Below are 20,676 nucleotides of genomic sequence, written 5' to 3'. Positions count from 1 at the left end.
TAATTCTTTCTTAAAGCATTTTTTTTTCCAACGTTTTTATTTATTTTTGGGACAGAGAGAGACAGAGCATGAACGGGGGAGGGGCAGAGAGAGAGGGAGACACAGAATCGGAAGCAGGCTCCAGGCTCTGAGCCATCAGCCCAGAGCCTGACGCGGGGCTCAAACTCACGGATCGTGACCTGGCTGAAGTCGGACACTTAACCGACTGCGCCACCCAGGCGCCCCTTTCACCAAGTAATTCTTAATTGCAGGTGTGTTAAGAAACTCCTCTTAATGTTCAACTGCAGACGTTATACCAAACATACTTGACAATAAACTGCCAACCAGTGGATTTATTTTTTACCTTGATGTCATTTTTTCTATGACAGTATCCTGGGTAGTAAGGAGATTATGCAGAATCCAAACTAAATTGCAATCCATTACTAACAGATTTAACCTATTTGTAATTATATCTGATTAATGTAATACATCGGATATATTGAAAGTATAGATTTTCCAGGAAAATGGATTGGCTTGAAATTCTCCTGGGATTGTTTCTACCCAGGTACTCCACCGACAGCTGAAGTTGACAGGCAATGATGCTAGAGCTTGCTCTACAAAGCTTGAAATATTGAGTAGAATTGAACTCAAAATAATCCCTTTTACTGCCAGTTATCCTGAGACTGTCTTACCCAAATTGTGTTTCAGGGAACAGTGGTTCTTGGCAACATTAATCAACATTTCAAATAATTTGGTAGATATTGTACACAATATTTTTCTTTTACAGGTTCTGAATATGAATTAACTCATTTAAGGATCTGAGGATTTCTAAAGGTTATTATATCATTATTTCACATATAGAGGGGAAGGTGCATATTAAAATTTTCATTCTGCCATCCCTAATGAAGTTTTGTAGCTATAATATTATCTTTTTTAATTCGTGTCTTTCATCCTTTGAATCAATTTGTGAAGGATGCTACTAATATATTTAATTGACTGAAGCTTTTTATTGATCCTAAGATTTAGAAATCAATCCACAGGCAAAAAGAGCCAGCAAAACAAAATTTAAGTAAAAAGTAGGTATTTGTTTGTTTTAAGAATTCACATCTCTTAAATAATCTTTAGGCTCTATCAAAGACAGGACAAATTTAAGATAAAATGTGGCTTAGAAATTCAAGAAGGATACTGAGTAATAGAAATGCAAATAAAGCAAACCTAGCAATAACACTACTGAGAATAGTTTAAAATGAAATTGCATAATTTTCTACTTTTGTATAAGGAAGGGAAGAATATAGGGTATACATTTGACTTCTCTGTATTTGCACAAAGAAAAACAGAAAATAAACACGTGTAACTAATACTATTCTTGTCTGTAGGGAACCAAGGGCAGGACAGTGGAAAGAGACCAGGGTTAGAACAATACTTCTTGAAGTATAGATTTTCTAGTACTTTGATATTTGAATCACATGAATGTTTCATATTAAACATTAAAAAAACACTGTTGCATTTTTAAATGCAAACAATTTCTTTAGGTACTCATAAGAGATACTTCAATGTTCAAATATATAATGGTACATCAGTGTTCAGAATTTCTTTTCTTCACAGCTAATAGAGCAATAGATTAAAACAGAGGGAAAGGAAAGAGAAAAAAATGGTACAGTGTTTGTGGAATTGCCATTAGTAATTTAGAGGGGAATGCAAATATGAATTCCTGTTGAATATGAGAGTTTGCAGTGGTTGCTGATAAATAGTCACATGCACAAATAGCAGACAAATCCCATAAGAATGGCAAATAGTTAATACAATGACTGAAGAGGACATAGTGATGGAAACTATTCTCCTTCAAATATTGGGAAAGTGGAATTTTTGAACTGATGTATCCCTTAAAGTATCTGATGTAAAAGATCCTACTCTCCCTCCGGGGAGGGGGAGTAGGTAGGGAATGCACATATACACATACACAAAATTGTGTAATTTAGAAGTTAACACTGACACCTATGGATCCCAGGACACAAGACTCCACTTTTTTTTTTTCATTTTTTTAACATCTTATTTATTTTTGCAAGACAGAGAGAGAGATAGAGCATGAGCAAGGGAGGGGCAGAGAGAGGAGACACAGAATCTGAAGCAGGCTCCAGGCTCTGAGCTGTCAGCACAGAGCCTGACACAGGGCTTGAACCCACGAACTGCGAGATCATGACCTGAGTCAAAGTTGGACACTTAACTAACTGAGGCACCCAGGTGCCCCAAGCCAGGATCCCCAAGCCTCCACATTTTAACAGATAAAAGTAGACACTAAGCCAAAGTGAAGTTGGATTAATTCTCAGCTCTGCCACTATGGTTAAGCGACCTTGAAAATATGACTTAATCTCTCTGAACCTCAATCTTCTTATCTTGAAAAGGGACTTGCTGATCCCTCTGGTAATAGCATAAAGGAAAAATTCAACAAACATTAAAAATTATTTAATTATTATTCCTATAAGTCCCTGATTTCTATATAATTAATTATCACATATAATTCCCATATGGCTGTCAAAATAGAATTAGGAGTTCCACAGTTGAATGAAAAGATAGTTTGCCAGATCATATCACAGTAGCTGACACATCCTACTTCAACAATCTGGGGACAAACTAGGATTTCTAGATATTCAAGTGCAAGGGATCTCATAGAATGGAAAGCTTTTTCATGCCCCTACACAGGTATCTAATGTCAGGGACACTAGAGAACATGTTAGTGCTGATGTTAGGCATTGGTGTTAGCCCCAGGCCTCACTTGTTTGCAGTGGGAAACTGTACAGTTCACTCAGGGAAGGAACTCCAGTTCTGGCGCTTTGTGTCTGTTACAGTCAGATGGAGGGGTTGATGGTCTGACTGTTTAACTGGGTTCTGGAGGCACATGCCAGCATTGAGAGTCCGGAAGTACTGTCAAAGGGTGCAAAGAACAGTGTAGGTTGAGAACATTTGTCGAGTCAGCACTATTTTGAATGTCATAAAAGTATATGATTATATGGAGTTGCAATTTTTGTGTCCCTGGTAGCTTCAAGATATGAGGTGCGCTCGCAAAGGACAATGTGCTAAGCCGGACTTCTTTGAAGGGGAGAGGGGAAGGGGAAATCCTATCCCTTTAGAATAATTCAGAGATCAAAAAGCTGTCAACCTTCCCTAACATTTTAAGCCATCGAACATAATGTCAGTTTCTAACAAGGCAAACTTAACTTAGAAAAAACCACTAAACATCAGTTTATCAACACCTTTGCAGCTTTTGGCTCGCTTTGCATAACTATGTAAGGAGAAAATGAAAATCAGTGGCTAAATCAAGCTCAGCATAAGCCTGAACATTGTTGCCTGCTTGTCATCTCATGAGGGACTTGGCTTTACTTGCTGTTGCAATCTCGTCCTACCTCCTTGATGGTTTGCAAAGATGAGCTAAGAACGATTGAATTTAATCTGCAATGGCTTCAATCGTGAGGGTCATTGAATGGCTATGTATTTGACATAAAGAACATGAGTAATAAGCATATTTCCATTCATTTCCTATTCCACCATACTATTGGTCTTCCAAAAAAAAAAAAAAAAAAGAAAAGCATGTTTGAGATTTAAACGACAAGTAACAAATTGATGACATACACTCCTGACTAATTAGACGAAGCCCTCCCTCCATGAGGCTCTTGACCTTTAACAGCCATAATAATATGAGCATTAGATCAATAGCCTGCTATTAGGCATCTGAAGTGTCCCCTTCGCTGTCACTGAATGTGGCAATTAGGATGGGACTTAAGGACAAAAATGTTTAGCTAGTGCTGTTTCATGGACAGAAACCTTTCAAATCTATTCATCATCACTTCTATCTTTCCTGAGAATGGCTTTACTTAGCTATCAATTCTCTCTTTTCAAAACTTAGTACCTTCTAGTTTGCTTTATTCAGTTAGTCCAGCGTGGCAATAATCGCATACACCATGTTCTTTTGAAGATACAGTTCAAAGATTTGTTATACAGGTTTGCTTTCCCTCCCTCAAGCTTCTCTCAATGCAATGGGTAGCCACTTTGAGGTTCTTACATTTAGATGGGAAAGCTATGCTGTGAATCTGATCCTGTCCCTAAAACAAAGCCTTTTAGTTGGATTTTTAAAAAATAATTTGAAGCCTCAGAACAATTGGTTTCTCCATTATTTCAGTCTCCTGAATGTACAGAATGTCTATGACCTTTCACTTCCTTTTTTAAAATGTTTATTTATTTATTTATTTTTGAAAGAAAGAGAGAGAGAGAAAGCAACAAGTAAGTGAGCAGGGGAGGGGCGGAGAGAGGGGGGCAGAGGATCTGAAGCAGGCTTTTTGTGCTGACAGCAGCAAGCCTGATGCAGGGCTCAAACTCCCAAACCTTGAGATCATGACCTGAGCCAAAATGGGCTCAGTTAATAGACTGAACCACCCAGGTGCCCTGTGACCTTCCGCTTCTGCATGACCCCACGTATCTCTTTTATATACTACTTTGCTAAGTACTTGCAATAGCAACACATCCGCATTGTTTCCTTTTTGACTTCTTCTGCAGTGAGTGCTGTTGAATAAGGAGGAACGGGATCTGCCTTCCAGTCTATTACAAGCAGAGGTTTTACCAAATGTGTCACTACTGTGTCACATGAATCATTATCTTTTCAGTCTCCAATGCTAGTTAATTTTTCACCAGTCCCATGTTTTAGATTTTAGATTTTATTACGGCCCTCCACTTCCAGTATCAATTTTTGTTCTTTTCAGGTGAGATTAGGCTATGCAGAGAGGAAAACTCGGTAAGATTCTGCGGCTAAACACATTAAAATTGCATTATGTGTCTTACTCCATGCTACTCCATGTCCAAACAGGTTGGTACAGGGCTCTGCTATACAAAGTCACTTGGTTATTCAGGGAAAACCAAGCTCTGCCGGGTCACAAGTGGGGCACCATTTGAAACATTGGCTTCTTTGGGATTCTCAGCAGAACACAGAGTGTAGGGAATTGACTTTGCTTTTCTGTGCATCAGCCCATAATATGATATATGTGTCTTCTGTTCTTGATCCATTGGTCAGGACTAGTCGTTTGGCCCGGTGTAACTGAAGGAGGGCTGGGCTACATACAGGGCTATTCATTGAGTAGCAGATACCTACCAGACTATAACTAAAACATATTGACCAATGCCTTTGCAACCTTTTCATATGTTTCCTTTGACCTCCCTAGTTTTCATCAGGTGATTATAGCTCCTTCAGTATTTCATTACAATTCTCCCTGAATTTTCAAACTTCCTTATAAGCCTCTTATATCCAATAGGGATTAACTTTCTCTCATTGATTAAAGTCAAAACCTCATCACTCTGACCACTTTAAAAATGTTTTCAAATCTATGGTTATGTGAAAATAACTGATAAAAGACAAAATGTTAGATATATGCAGGTGAAAAAAAATGGAACAATAGTTTCTAAGCCCTTGAAGCTCAGAAATGACAACGGCTGGAATATAGCATACTCTTTGAAATATGAACAAAAGGAAATGCATATTGAGAATGGTGGCTGATGTTCATGTTAATAATAGATTACAATGTCTTTTTAAAAGTTTTAAGCTTTTGCCTGTCAACTAAAAACACTGAAGTAAAATATTAAAGATATAGCCACCTCTACAATCCATACATAATTAATATTTATGACATATATTATGGTCATGAACATGCTATGGACGAATACAGATTGGATTTACAGACTGGTATGTAAAATCTGGGAAACAAATCTTACCATAAAGAGAAGGATATTCACGACAATATTGCCCAGAGCTGGAAGACGACTAAATTTGTTGCCCCAGTTCAGTATCTCAGAGATTGACATGGAAAGAGCACAATAAAAGTTTTAGTATTCAGCAGCTTTGAAGAATGAAGTGCTGTGAATGAGCAAGTATTCCGATTAATCATCTACCATCGGTATTATGTGTGAAATACGATTTTTAAAGAATTGGGATAGGGGGCGCCTGGGTGGCGTAGTCGGTTAAGCGTCCGACTTCAGCCAGGTCACGATCTCGCGGTCCGTGAGTTCGAGCCCCGCATCGGGCTCTGGGCTGATGGCTCAGAGCCTGGAGCCTGTTTCTGATTCTGTGTCTCCCTCTCTCTCTGCCCCTCCCCCGTTCATGCTCTGTCTCTCTCTGTCCCAAAAATAAATAAACGTTGAAAAAAAAATTAAAAAAAAAAAAAAGAATTGGGATAGGATAGAATATAATTTTTGACTAGAGAATAGAAATAATTTAATGTTGCTTTGATGATTCAGAAGACACTTAGGGATCGCACAGAATCCACACATAGTCATCACCATTCAGAAGAGATAGGTAAATGCTGAGTAACAGATAACTCCAGTTAATAAAAGATATTGTTTGGGGGCACCTGGGTGGTTCAGTCGATTGAGCTTCTGACTCTTGATTTCGGCTCAGATCATGATCCCATATCAGGCTCTGCATTGAGCATGGAGCCTGCTTGGGAATCTCTCTTTCTCTTCCTCTGCCCCACTTCCCCACTCGCATTCTCTCCCTCTGTCTCTGAAATAAAAGTTTAAAAATAAATAAAAATGAAAGGTAATGTTTTTGGAATAATGCAGGCCACAGTGCTCATTCTAATCCTGCCCCACTCCCCATTTGAAGAAATGAAATGGATTTGTACTCTTAACATGCCCCATGCTTCCTTTTATTCACAGCTTTCTCAAGTACTTCTTTCCACCGGATTTCTGCCTTTTCTTCCCCCACCTTCACCTCATGAAGTTCTGTGCATCGTTCAAGGTCAATTTCTAGCATCAGGCCCTTCAAGATCTTGCTCACATGGGATTGGTGAGTGTCTGTGGTGTTGCAGGTACCATGTCAAAGTGTGAAATAGCAAGATGTCTAAGACAAGGTACTGTCCTTCAGGAAACATACAATGTAATGGAGGGAACTCCCTCAGAGATCGTTTCAGTATAAGGAGTGAGTCCAGCAGTGGAAGTGTTACAAACACATTCTTCGTTCCTTATTTGAACCGCCAAAGCAGGTGGCTGATGTCCCTCTTTTGACAATAATCTTATTCAGCAATAAAGTACAGTGCAAAGAGAAGCTTTATTAAACTGAATTTTTAATCCAAGATCTTTCACTTCCTTGTGGTGACGTCAAGCCAAATACTTAAATAGTTCACTTAGTATTTATCTATTTACTTATTTAAATGTTGGTTTTGTTTTAACTCTTTTTTTTTTCTTTTGAGAAAACTCAAGCAGGGGAGGGGTAAAGAGAGAGGGAGAGAGACAGAGAATCCCAAGCAGACTCCATGCTGCCAGTGCAGAGCCCGACACAGGGCTTGAACCCACAAACTGTGGGATCACGACCTGGGCTGAAACCAAGAGTCTGATGCATAACTGACTAAGCCACCCAGGTGCCCCAGTATTTATTTTTAAATATCTAATTGTGGTAAAATACACATAACATAAAATTTACCATCTTAAAAATGTTTGAGTGTACAGGTCAATAATGTTAAATACATCCACATTATTGTTCATCTAATCCCTAGATCTCTTTTCATCTTGTAATCTCGGTATTTTTTAAAAATTTTTTAATGTTTATTTATTTTTGAGAGAGGCAGACAGACAGAGCATGCGTGTGGGAGAGAGAGAGAGGGAGACACAAAATCCAGAGTAGGCTCCAGGCTCTGAGCTGTCAGCACAGAGCCTGATGTGGGGCTCAAAGTCACAGACCATGAGATCATGACCTGAGCCAAAGTCAAATGCTTAACTGACTGAGCCACCCCTAACCTCAGTATTTTTTTGATGAAAGGAATAAAGACAGTTACAGGCTTGTTCAGGAATTAATAAGATAACATATCTAAAATACCTACTTCAGAACCTAGGACATAGATAATAATGTTCAAATGATAGCTTTTTCTTTTCTTTTTTTTTTTCTGTACCTCTTCTGTAATGAGACAGCATATTATCTATGTGGAATATCTCAGATATAGATCACATCTAAGGCTCATATAGCATATTGATGTATTATAACAGGTACTTTGTAGATAATCGAAGAGAATGAGTGAGCAGACAAATGTGTAAGAAGAAGGGATGGCTAACAAAAGACAGGCGTTTGAAGGATACTCAAATCAGAAATCCCAAACCAGAATTGTTGCCAAAACAGACCGATGAGAAATACATTAAGGGAGGCGGGGGGAAGGCATATTGCATGGATTTTGAAACTGAAGCATGATGAATCAAAAGAAACTGTAGGGCCAGGTCTTAGTTTACTATAACACTTCCCTCAAAACACACACAAACATCATTAAGTCACAGGCTGCCAAGAAGTCCAACAACATCATGCAGTGATACTGATATTCAGATGCAGCTCTGCTTATTCCTAAAATCATCTCATCTCATCCCATTGCCTCTGAAACATTAAATTATATATTATCTTTTAAAAAAAAAAGGTCACAATCTTGGCTTTTATTTTTTTAGACATTACTGTTAAAGGCATCTGATAGGAATGCTAATAATCACCACCACTTCCCTCTCTACAGAATATTATTAAATATAAAAGAAACAGCAAACACAAGTAATTAATTCTTCCTCTTTCTTTCTTAGTAATACCATTGAAATTAAAGCAGAGCGATGCATTTAGGAAATCTCCTGACTTAAAATGCTTCACAGAACTCCAAGTAAGTCTTACACGTGGGGACTATTCAAGTTCTGTCCAAATTATTTAATTGTATCTCTGGGCCTTGGCGGATTAAGAAATGTAACAAGGAGGTGGAAATGTATCATAAAATCTGTATTTTAAAGAAATCTCTAGCTCAGAGTAAATGAAGGGGACTGGGAATCAATTACACTTGGGTATGTAATTTGAATAAATGAAAATGCCAGGATGATTGAAGCTTGTATATTCAGGATGGTAGAATGAGTCTGATAGTTGATGACTGCATTTTAATAATATGAATACAGGAAGAGAAAAAAAGAGAGAAAGAGAGAAAAGGAAAGGCTAAAATTACTAATACTGTAAATATTTTGAAATGAAGTGGTGTGCAATTGCACAAAAGATGTTATGAATGAAAAAGCTTGGATTGCCTTGGATGGAAAATGGAAAAGTCCACTTGAATTTACTTGGCTAACACAGAAGCATCTAGAAATGAAAATGGTGACATATTTTAAGTCACTTTTTAAAGGAGACTTTTTTATACATTAGCATCATGAATAATAGCTTAATCAAAGGTGGACAATAATGCATTATCAAACTAATGGGTCAGTCCATGCAAAATTGAAAAGTAATTATTCCCTAAGAATTTATTTTTTATTTACATCTCCCAAAACTTACAAGACATCATTGACAACATTAAGAATGTGTGTGTGTGTAAATATGTGTGTGTATAACCCCCCCAAATATGTCCATGTACTCACATGCACATACATATGCACAAGTAGTTTTCCTTATATGTTTACTTATTAACATTTACACATAATTGTTCTTATTAATAAAAGAAACTTTCTTACATTCTTCTTTTGAGAATTAAATGACATCATACATGTAAAATGCTGAGCAGAACACATGTAATTTGGCAAGACGTCCTTGTGAAAAAAGATAAAGAGGGGATTTGAACATCATGCAGGAGAACATTTCTGAATTACATCAGATGTGGCAATATTACTGTATTTTGAAACTGCTTAAAAGCAGAGAGTTGAACAAAAATCAAAATGACTCCATAAAATCTTCAATGAGGTTGGATTTTAAACTAAGTGATCTTTTCCCTCTCTTCTGCAAACCTCCCTCACTCCTTTCTTGGCTTTTAGTTTCTGGAACCAGCACCACCCTGAAAACAACTAAGGAGGTTGGCAGCATAAACATAATTCTGGTAGAACCCCACTTGATCCTGGCTTTCCCTATAAAACCCCCTAGCCCCTTCCTCTGGACAGGCTTGCAGTTTTTGAAGGCCATAGCCTGTGGCAGCCTCCTTTGTCTTGCAAAGCAATAAAACTATTGTTTCTCTCTATTCCTAACTCTGTCTTCCTGTAATGTTTTGGTTGCGAAGCAAAGAGATAGGTTTTGGACATTTGAGTGAAATTTATCTCTGGAATTCCTGAAGACCAAGGTCAGAAGAAAATGATCAGGAATCAACTTGTGTCATGGGCTAATAAAAAGAAACATAACAAACATTTCCTATTGTAAACTGCCTAAAAGTATTTTGTTATTTTGGAATGGGGTTTGAATAAGATAATATGATCCATAGTACACTGATGAAAATATACTTGAAACACATATAATTAGACATAAAGCTTAAAGAGAGAAAAAAAACAAACAAATAGCAAAACAGTTATTGGATCATTTCACCCAGATCTAGGGTGGGTTGAGGAGGTGCAAATAATATGGTATTGCACCTAAACCTTAGAGTAACCGAACTGTTTGGGAGAATAATGGACATAGTGAAAGTAGGTTTTTTAACCCTATTTTTAAAATTTATTATTTTAATTAAAAACTCCATAGAAGTAGGCAAAATAAGTTACAATAATGTGACATATATATATATGATATTATATATATATATATCATATATATATATATATATATATATATATATATATGATATATATATATCTTGGCTCATTCTGGCTCACACATATATATCCTGGCTCACAGCTCTAAACCCTTGGGATTTCCTAAGTGTTGAGATCTATAATAGTGTCTTTGGTTGTGTTAATGGAATGACTTCTGGACCCCACCTAAGTATGGGGGCTGGCTGCCAGTGGAGCCAACTGTGTTATTAGAGTTTGAACCTTCAGTCCCACCCCCTAACCTCTGTGGAGGGTAAAGAGGCTGAAGATTGCATTTAATTGCCAATGGTCAGTGGTTCAATCAACTATGCCTATATAATGAAGCTTCCATAAAAACCCAAAATGATGGGACTTAGAGAGTTTCTGGGTTGATGAACACATGAGGATTTGGGGAGAATGGGCACACTTGGAGAGAACATGGAAGTTTGACATTTTTATACCCCACACCTTGCCCATCTGGCTGTTCTTGAGTTATAGCCTTTTATAATAAACCAGTAATCTAGTGAGTAAATGAGTTTTCTGGATTCTGTGAGCTCCTCTGGCAAATTAATCAAACTCAAGGAGAAGGTCATGGGAACCTCTGATTTATAGCCAGTCAGTCTGAAGCATAGACAGGTGACAACTTGGGCTTGATGCTGGCATCTGAAGTGGGATGGAGGCAGTCTTCTAGGACTGAGCCCTTAACTTGTGGGATGTGAGGCTATCCGTGGGTAGACAGCATCATAATTGAGTTGAACTGAGGGGAAAACCTTCCTCCCAAACACATATTGGAAATTGAGTTCTAGCATTCCCTAAAAGAAGCACAGGGCTAAAGTTTGCAGGGCACACAGAGTATAGTTGCAACAGAGCAAAGCAGGGAGATTCTGCCATGAAAAATTCAGATATTTTTCTGCCAAGAGACCAGTGTTTGGGCAATATGCTGTAATTTATAATTATAGGTGATAATTCACTAGGGATCAATATGAGGGGTCCTAGAATAAGCAATCTATCTGTTCCTTTTCATTGGCTGTGTGTTTATGAAGATGCACAGATAGAATGATAATAGGAATCTACGATTAAGCCTTGACTTCTACTCTGTGGATGTAATGTTCATTATGTATTTGTTCTGTTAATTAAACTGCCACCTTTACACTTAAACTGCACATAAAATGGGGAGAAGAAGGGCAGGGAAGGATAAGGCAAAGTTTTGCTATGGTAGATATCTTTGTGAGTATTAGAGATATTCTAATATATAGTATCATGGCAGGAATACTTAAAATGAAGATTACATGCAAAGATATTTTTGTATTGCTTCTACCACTTAATTGCTAGAATTTCCTTCATAATGCCCATTGCATTCATAATTATTTATCCAATCAATATTTATTGAGTACCAACTCGACATCCACCCCTGTTGGGGAATTTAGGGATATAACTGTGAGGAAAATAGAAAAAAAAACCCACCTCGTGAGTCTTTCATTCTAAAATGAGAGACAGATAGTATAGAAGACAAACACACAAAATATATTGAATGTTAAATGTGGGTAAATACAGGGAAGGAGGGGGACAAGAAGTAACGGAGTATTTAGAAAAGATTTACTGAAAAGAAAAAAAAAAGTCACTTGGGTTAAAACCTGAAAGAAGGGAGAGAATCAGCCATGTGGATAGTCAGGAGATAAACATTCTGAGAGGAAATGGAAGATCAAAATCTGCCTACATTGCTATAGAAAAACATTCCATGACAGGTGGGAATGATGTGGTATGTTTTGCTCTCCCCTCTGTCTCCAAAGCCCATCATCGTGTCTGAAGATATTAGGTGTTTTAAACGTATTTGTTGTAATAAAAATGGATTGATATTGAGAAAGACTTCCATGTTGTCAACTCCTATTTTTATCTCAATCTAAACGTTACACACTTAGGGAACCTTTACCAACCTTCCTTATTGTGTTGGGTTTTTGGTCATATGAGCTCATAGCAGTGCATGCTCCTCCCTTGGGAGCATGTATCACAATTAGAATTAATTTGATCTGATGAGTGTTTATCAAACTTTACCAGAGACCTGGTTTTACACATCATGATATCTCCAGTGACTAATGTTTGACATATGGCAGGTGCCCAATGAATGTTTGGTGAATGGATGCATGATAGCAACATTCTCATGTTTTCCTAAATATTTACATCTTCTGCTCTGAATTATTTATTAGTCAATGAACTTGCATCCAAATTTACACAGAAAATAGAAGTCATCTGATTGGAACTTTTCATCTGAATAGTATCTACATCTGGATCCATCCTCATTTTTTCATTTCATAAAAGTAAGCTTCCATCCATTTTTTTTTCTTCTTTTTTACAGTGATGATGGTCATGTTGATAAATACAGTTTATTTGGCACTTGGAGTGTTCAAGATTATTCTCACTTTTGGGGCGCCTGGGTGGCGCAGTCGGTTAAGCGTCCGACTTCAGCCAGGTCACGATCTCGCGGTCCGTGAGTTCGAGCCCCGCGTCGGGCTCTGGGCTGATGGCTCAGAGCCTGGAGCCTGCTTCTGATTCTGTGTCTCCCTCTCTCTCTGCCCCTCCCCCGTTCATGCTCTGTCTCTCTCTGTCCCCAAAAAAATAAATAAACGTTGGAAAAAAAAAATAAAAAGTTTAAAAAAAAAAAAAGATTATTCTCACTTTTTTTTTAGGAAACTTACATGATCTCTCATATAATTATACACACTCCACACAATTAGCTTTTGAATGTTCTCATTTACCTCTCATAAAAAATAAAATAAAATCCTCATTTAAATCCATACTACCTTCAGATATTGCTTCAATTATTTTCATCCACAGCAAAACACCTCAAAAGAGGTTAAGGGGTTTAAGGAGAAATCTTTTACTTCTCTAATCTCAGTCCTCTCCAACATGGCTATCACCAGAACAACTTAGATTGAGTCACCAATGACTTTTATGGCATTGAAATAAATGGATATTTTTCCTATATGCATCTTACTTGTTTTTTGATACTATGGTTTCTTACCAAGAATGATGAAACTTCCTCTTCCCTGCCTTCTGTAACATAAAACTCTTTGTTTTTCTCCTATCCCTCAAGACCCTTCTTCTCTGACTACTTTGCACCTATCAACCTGACAATTAAATGTTGGAATGCTTCAGGCAGGATGCCAGTCTGTGAAAATTTGTTCTTCTCTAAGTGCTCCTCAAAATAAATTTTACCCATGTCCACTTTAAGGTCATATTTGTATATGAATGGATAACACAATTCTATTCTTTATCCATTCTTCTTCTTTCTTCTTCTTTTAATGTTTAGTTGTTTTTGAAAGAGAGAGAGAGAGAGAGAGAGAGAGCACTCGTGTGTGCACAAGTGAGGGAGGGGCAAAGAGAGGGAGACAGAGGATCTGAAGCAAGCTCTGCCCTGACAGCAGCTTCAGTGCAGCCAGCCTGATGTGGGGCTCGAACTTACGGAACTCATGAACCATAGTCATGACCTAAGCCAAAGTCAGACACTCAAACCACTGAGCCACCCAGTCTTTTCTTTTGAGATCTAGACTCTTATTTCAACGTTTCTATTTAACATCCTCACAAAGATGGCTTGATGGCACCTTAAACTTAACATGCCCAAAAGCAAACTCATATTTTTATAACTAGAACTTGGCCTATTCTCAATATTTCCTGTCTCACTGAATAGTAGCATTATACATCTAGTCATTGGACATGGAAGCCTAGGCATAATTAGTAAGATCTTCATTTTCCTTACCACATCTTCTAATATTACTTTCAAAGCTCACCTTGAATTTATCTATTTCTCTGTATCTATACCAAGGTAATTAACAATATCTCTTGAATGAAAGGATGAAATATCCTATAAACCATTTTTCTTTCTTCAAATATATATTATAAATCACAGAAAAAGTGATATTTTTATTGAAAATTTTATCATCATTCCCCGTTTAACACACATCAGTGATTTCCTATTCATTGCTCTGAGCATAAAGACAAAGTTCCTTAATATGCTTAACAAGCTTTGCAGAGTGTGGGTCCTACCTTATATTATTGCACCATTCCATAATCCACATTCTCACTGAATTCCACCTTTCACCATGTTAGCCTTCTTTCATGTATTTTGACCTTTACTCTATGAACCTTTGTGCATACACTTCTAAGTGCTTGAAACCTTTTACTTTCTTCACTGTGGTAGATGTTTACATGGTAGTCACACATAAACCAGGCAGCTGGAATTGATATCCTTTTGCAGCTCTTCCCACACTGACTCTGGATTAGCCAAGTAACTTGCCTTGACCAAATAGACATTAGCAAGCTAAGGCCTAATAAGTTCTTGTACATTAGTGTTGGTCCTCTTAGGACATTCTCTGGGGAGGATAGCCATCATGGTGTAAACAAGCTTGGACTAGGCTATTGAATTGTAAGACACCAATTAGAGAATGAGAAAGAGGTTACATGAAAGGGTATTGATGCAACTGACTTGTGAGTGAAGGTTTCTTAGACCATTTATTTCAATGTAGGTGCCAACCAAATGTAGCTATTTATTGGAGACATCAATTGGTTGTTTCCAATAAATATCATGTAGAACAAACAAACTCTACAGTCATGATTCTTAATGAAAAGAATCACACAAAAAGCAACTATTTTGTGAGCCACTAAAATTTATTTTGATTGGGGACCAAGGGGAAATATATGGCTGTTACAAAAACAGTAATAACTGATATTTACCTAGTTAACTCATACTTGTTTTTCATGGCTAAACTTAATCAACAAAGCCTTCCCTGCATTATTAGACAGTTAAATAATAATAATGATCAGTGCTAACTCAGTATTTACTATATACATGGCACTATTCCAAGTACTCTCCATGTAGTAACTCATTTAATCTTTGAAATAGTGGGTGGTACTAACATCAAAATAGTAATAGGTAGCAACATCAGCTCCTATTTTACACACATGATAAAGTGAAAAACAAAACTAAACATTAGCTCCCTATTAACTCCTGCTTATAACCCTCACTGTTACAGGAAATTCCTTACTATCACAGCACTTATAACAGTTCTAGTTATATATGTAATTACATGATTATTCAGTTAATTTACTAATGTACCAAAGAGGACGGGAGCCATGACTGTCTTTCCTCTCTCCGTTTTATCATCATGACCAATATGTGTGGGGTTTATAGAATATTATTTTAGTTGAGTGATTCAATGTTTACACTGAGATTTGGGTGATTAACTCTCAGGCATGGTATCTCAGATATTTCCTGACATCTACTTGATCCCTAACATGTCATAAAGTATGATTTTATGTGACAATGTGTGTTGTCATTATGGCAATATGGAAGAATTTTTTTTTTAATCCTGAAATATGTTCCGTTGCAAAATACCTAGGATTGGTACTTGAAACATAACAAATATCTTTTTACTTGCATGCTTAGGTTTACAAAAAAAAAAAAAAAAGAATACAGAATAAAGAAAGAAGAAATAAAAACATATCCAGAGATAAGCTGATGGAGATTCTGTAACTTCCCTGGGAGCATTTCACCATCTTTTTTTCTTTCTTTTTTCTTTTAACAGCTTTGCTGAGGTATACTTGATATACAAAGAATTACACATATTTAATGTGTACACCTTGATGAGTTGGGACATATGCCAACACCACAATCAAGACAATAATCACATTCCACCCCATCAACAGATGAATGAATGGCTAAAGAATGGGTAAAGACAAGGTGGTATACAATGGGATATTCTTTAGCATCTCACCATCTTGACAAACAAAATGCTGATTATAGTGGTTACGAGGGTGTCAAGAGAGAAATCCATGGAACTGCACAAGATGTGGAGTGGAACAAATAACCCTGTATGAAGATAGCACTCAGGAACTTTGGTGAAGGTGTAATGTTATAAATATCTACCTAATAGTAGAAAGACACAGGAAATTTGACTATCTCAGCATGACTGTCAATCAGACTGTCAGAAAATACTATCTCCCCGGGAAATCTAAAGTCACTTGTCTCCTCATCCCTGGACTCTGTTTTAATTTACTCTCTGGAAGATACGGGTAACTTCACACTAGTAAATGGCCATATGGTAGTAGCAGCACTGCAGTAACAGACACAACTATCCTCTAGAACATATCACCAGTGAAGAGTTAAGAACATTCCCAGATGAAGTGCCTCCAAATGTGAGCTCACGATAAAACATTTGAAAAATACATCGTGCTTATCAGAAGCAGTAAATAACAGAATTAAGTAGAGTAATACAAAATATTTTTTTAAATAACGAAAGACATAAAAAAGATACAGAAACTTAACAAATGCCAAATGGTATGTAAAATGAGAACAGATTAGAACAACAAACAGAAAAAAATAGAAATTCTACAAATGCAAGTTATACTCACTGGAATCAGGAAGCACAATATATGATTGAAAGAGCAGGTCGGATCTAGCTGCAAGGATTGCTGAACTGTAAGATGGGTATTAAAAAATTACCAAGGATACAGCTCTCAGGGAATCAGAAAGAGATAATATGAGAGAACAATTAAAAAGAGATACATCATAAATTATAACTCCATTAATAATTCTAGGGGATAATAGGAAAAATCGGAAAGATGCAATATTTTTGGAAGTTATTTCTGAGAATTTTCCGTAATTAAAAAAATTAAATGAATCCTCTGATTTAGGAAATACAGACAACTTAAGCAGGATAAATAAATCCACATGTAGGCATATCATAGTTAAGAATAATGGCAAAGACAAATATAAGATCCCAGAGCCTTGGGGGAAAAAAAGATAGACTACTTGCCAAGAAGACCATGTGATTGTTCAGTAATTTTTCAGGAAGCTAGAAGAGGGCGTAATGCTACCTCTAAATATACTAAGAGAAAATAACTTTTAGACCACAATGGGGAAAACAGTTGATCCATCACACGAAATGATTTTGAAATAAAGATATTTTCAAACAAAAATAAGCTCCAAATTTTACCACTCACAGTCTTTCAAACAAATTTAAAAGAGATTCTTTGAGGAAGCAAACAAACAAGGAACCATAGGAGGAACTGAACCATGAGGAGGAATGGTGGGCAGACACTATTTATTTATTTATAAATAAATCTAAACAAAAACTAATGATACAAATATTGTAATAATGTGTATGTTGTTGCCAGGGGAAAAACCAAGGTAGAGTGAAAACACCAGACAGAAATCAGGCAAGACAGAATATGGATCAGAGATAAAGTATTTCTAATTCCTTCAATTGTGGTAGAAGAGAGAATGAATAAATTTTTAATTATGCTTACTAGATTTTTAAAGCTAACTTTGAAAGAAGAGAAATAAAGTGTATATTCTTTACTTCCCAAGGTAGAAAAAAGAGGAATTTTTTTAAAACACTCAATTTTCTATTTTATTTATTGGTTTTTATTTTTGTTATTATTATTTTTTTATTTGAGAGAGAGAGAGAGAGTATGAGCTGGGGAGAGCGGCAGAGGGAGAGAGAGAGAGAGAGAGAGAGAGAGAGAGAGAGAGACTCTTAAGCAGGCTCCACACTCAGCATGAAGCCCGATGTGGGGCTCGATACCATGACCCTGGAATCATGACCTGAGACAAAATGAAGAGTCAGATGCTCAACCGACTGAGGCACCCAGGCTCCCCAAAACACTCAATTGAGGAGAGCACCTGTTGGGATGAGCACTAGGTGCTGTATGGAAACCAATTTGACAATAAATTTCAAATTATAAAATAAATAAATAAATAAATAAATAAATAAATAAATACAGAAAAAAAGATAAAGTAAAAAAATCCATAGAGAAAAATCAGGGTTAATGAATCACAGAACATGAAAACAGTCCTAATGTATTAGTAAATGGTAAATGGTAACTTTAAACAGATTCATCTCTTTGGATAAGAGTGAACATATTGAATAAAAACATATCCAACACTATACACTTTGTAAGACATATCCTAAAACACACAGACATAGAAAATATTCTTAAAATATTTTTATTTTAATATTACCCCAAAGTGTAAGCAGACATCAACTACTCAAAAGAGTAACATTCAATGTTTTGAAGTAACCCTAACAGCAGGTAAAAATTACTTCATATCCACTGTGACCTTATTAGTCCTTGCACTATGCAATGTATTTGAAACCTTGTCTTTAAAAGTGCGTATTTTATTCCTGCGTTTATTTGTTTCTTCATATAAAATACTGCATTTCCTCAAACTCTTCCCTGCTTTATTTTTTTTCCCACCTGAGATACTGTTTTATTTACTTGTTTACTATCTATCTCACTCTGGTAGAATGGAAGCTCTAAGAGGTCAGAAGTTTCTGTCTGGTTAATTTATTGCTATATCTCTGGCGCCCAGAAGAGTGTCTGGCAGAAATTAGGTATTCAACAAATTTACATTAATATGATTATTGGCTAATCTGCAAAGCTGGTCACCTGTAATAAATCATTTCTAGATGATAAAATCCCTATTATGCAAATTTATGTATACTCGATCTTTGGAGCACAACTAATTTCTGAGTGAGCCACTGCCTGCATTACAGCCTTTAGACATTCATAAAGGAATGATGGAAGGAAATGAGAGCAATCTGCCTGAGTTTGTATATTCCCCCGTTATTCTGTGTTAATTATTTGCAGAGATGCAGTTCTGAACTCTTAGCTGCTAAGACATTTCTAAAGAGAAAGGACATTTTGATAATATAAAAAGAGGAAGCCAGTTGTTGCTTTAGGTATGAGGAATACAGTATATGTTACCACAGTTACTGTAATTCAATTCCTTTAGGTTTTAATAAGCATTACTTTGCAAGAGTGTTGAAATTTGCAAATATTACTCTGACACTTAAAAATCTGGAACATCTAAAATATTTTAGGCAACTCTAATAAAACTGGAATCCAGACAATAAGTAGGACACTGATAAAACGTCTCCACAATTCTAGCTCTTCTTTAGATTTAATATACCTTGTTCAGTTCTTCACTGCTTCATATCTCATTGACACTCTTTGTATATTCAACCCCTGTGCTACAGTATCTAATTGAGATTAAAATCCAAATGTAATATATTTTAGGAGATATTCCTAACCAAGATCCCACAGCTGCATAAATTAAAGCTCATAAACCATGCCATACATCTTTTATATATAAGCTATCTTTATCTCAATACAATTAAACCATTAACTCAATGAATAAATTGTGTTTGATTTTATCATTTGGACCTATAGACAATTATGTATATATATAACTATTAATTTAGTTACATACTTTTCTTACCCATTTATTTGTTTATTATATTTTTTATTGGCAAAATGGAGATTAAAAAGTGCATTCAGTGGCTCATTGGCCAACTGTCTCATTTTATTTTTTTTTAATTTTTTTTTCCAACGTTTATTTATTTTTGGGACAGAGAGAGACAGAGCATGAACGGGGGAGGGGCAGAGAGAGAGGGAGACACAGAGCCCAGACGCGGGGCTCGAACTCACAGACCGCAAGATCGTGACCTGGCTGAAGTCGGACGCTTAACCGACTGCGCCACCCAGGCGCCCCCCAACTGTCTCATTTTAACATGCTGTCAGGGGAATATTTAAAACAGTAATAGTGTGAAGTCTACATTTTCTGTTGGTCCTGACTAGTTTACTTTCCTTTTACTTTAAGAAATAACTATTTGAGGAACGCCAGGTGGCTCAGTTAAGTGTTCAACTCTTGATTTGGGCTCAGGTCATGATCTCAAGGTTTTTGTGGGTTCAAGCTCCATGCTAACAGCATGAAGCCTGCTGGGGATTCTCTGTCTCCTCTCTCTGCCCCTTCCCTGCTCATGCTCTTTCCCTCTTTCTTTCTGTCTCCTCAAAATAAATAAATAAACTTTAAAAAAACAAAACAGAAATAGCCACTTGATTTTTTGTTGTGGACTCACCTACCTCTACTCTGGTTTCACAGTGCAGGATGGGTGAGTCTTACCCTCTGGCCACAAAGAAACTGAGCCAGTTAAGGGGCGCCTGGGTGGCGTAGTCGGTTGAGCGTCCGACTTCAGCCAGGTCACGATCTCGCGGTCCGTGTCCGTGAGTTCGAGCCCCGCGTCGGGCTCTGGGCTGATGGCTCAGAGCCTGGAGCCTGCTTCCGATTCTGTGTCTCCCTCTCTCTCTGCCCCTCCCCCATTCATGCTCTGT

General features: G+C 36.9%; 1 long non-coding RNA gene across 4 annotated transcripts in view; it reads left to right on the top strand.

Moving 5' to 3' along the window:
- The window catches only part of LOC123603438, a 185,642-nt gene extending 175,674 nt beyond the window's left edge, over positions 1–9,968 (top strand). For 2 of the 4 annotated variants that reach the window (XR_006714886.1, XR_006714883.1), the window contains 4 exons: positions 4,731–4,834; positions 6,676–6,805; positions 8,569–8,642; positions 9,486–9,968. This is a non-coding gene — a long non-coding RNA (uncharacterized LOC123603438). The remainder of the gene's footprint in view (positions 1–4,730; positions 4,835–6,675; positions 6,806–8,568; positions 8,643–9,485) is intronic. The other 2 variants (XR_006714885.1, XR_006714884.1) reach the window with 1 other exon arrangement.
- The last annotated feature ends 10,708 nt before the right edge of the window (positions 9,969–20,676 follow it).

Source organism: Leopardus geoffroyi, chromosome E1 (genome assembly GCF_018350155.1).
Source record: "Leopardus geoffroyi isolate Oge1 chromosome E1, O.geoffroyi_Oge1_pat1.0, whole genome shotgun sequence".
Classification (NCBI taxonomy): domain Eukaryota; kingdom Metazoa; phylum Chordata; class Mammalia; order Carnivora; family Felidae; genus Leopardus; species Leopardus geoffroyi.
Note: the sequence above shows the minus strand (reverse complement) of the source record. Positions and strands in the feature narration are given on the sequence as shown.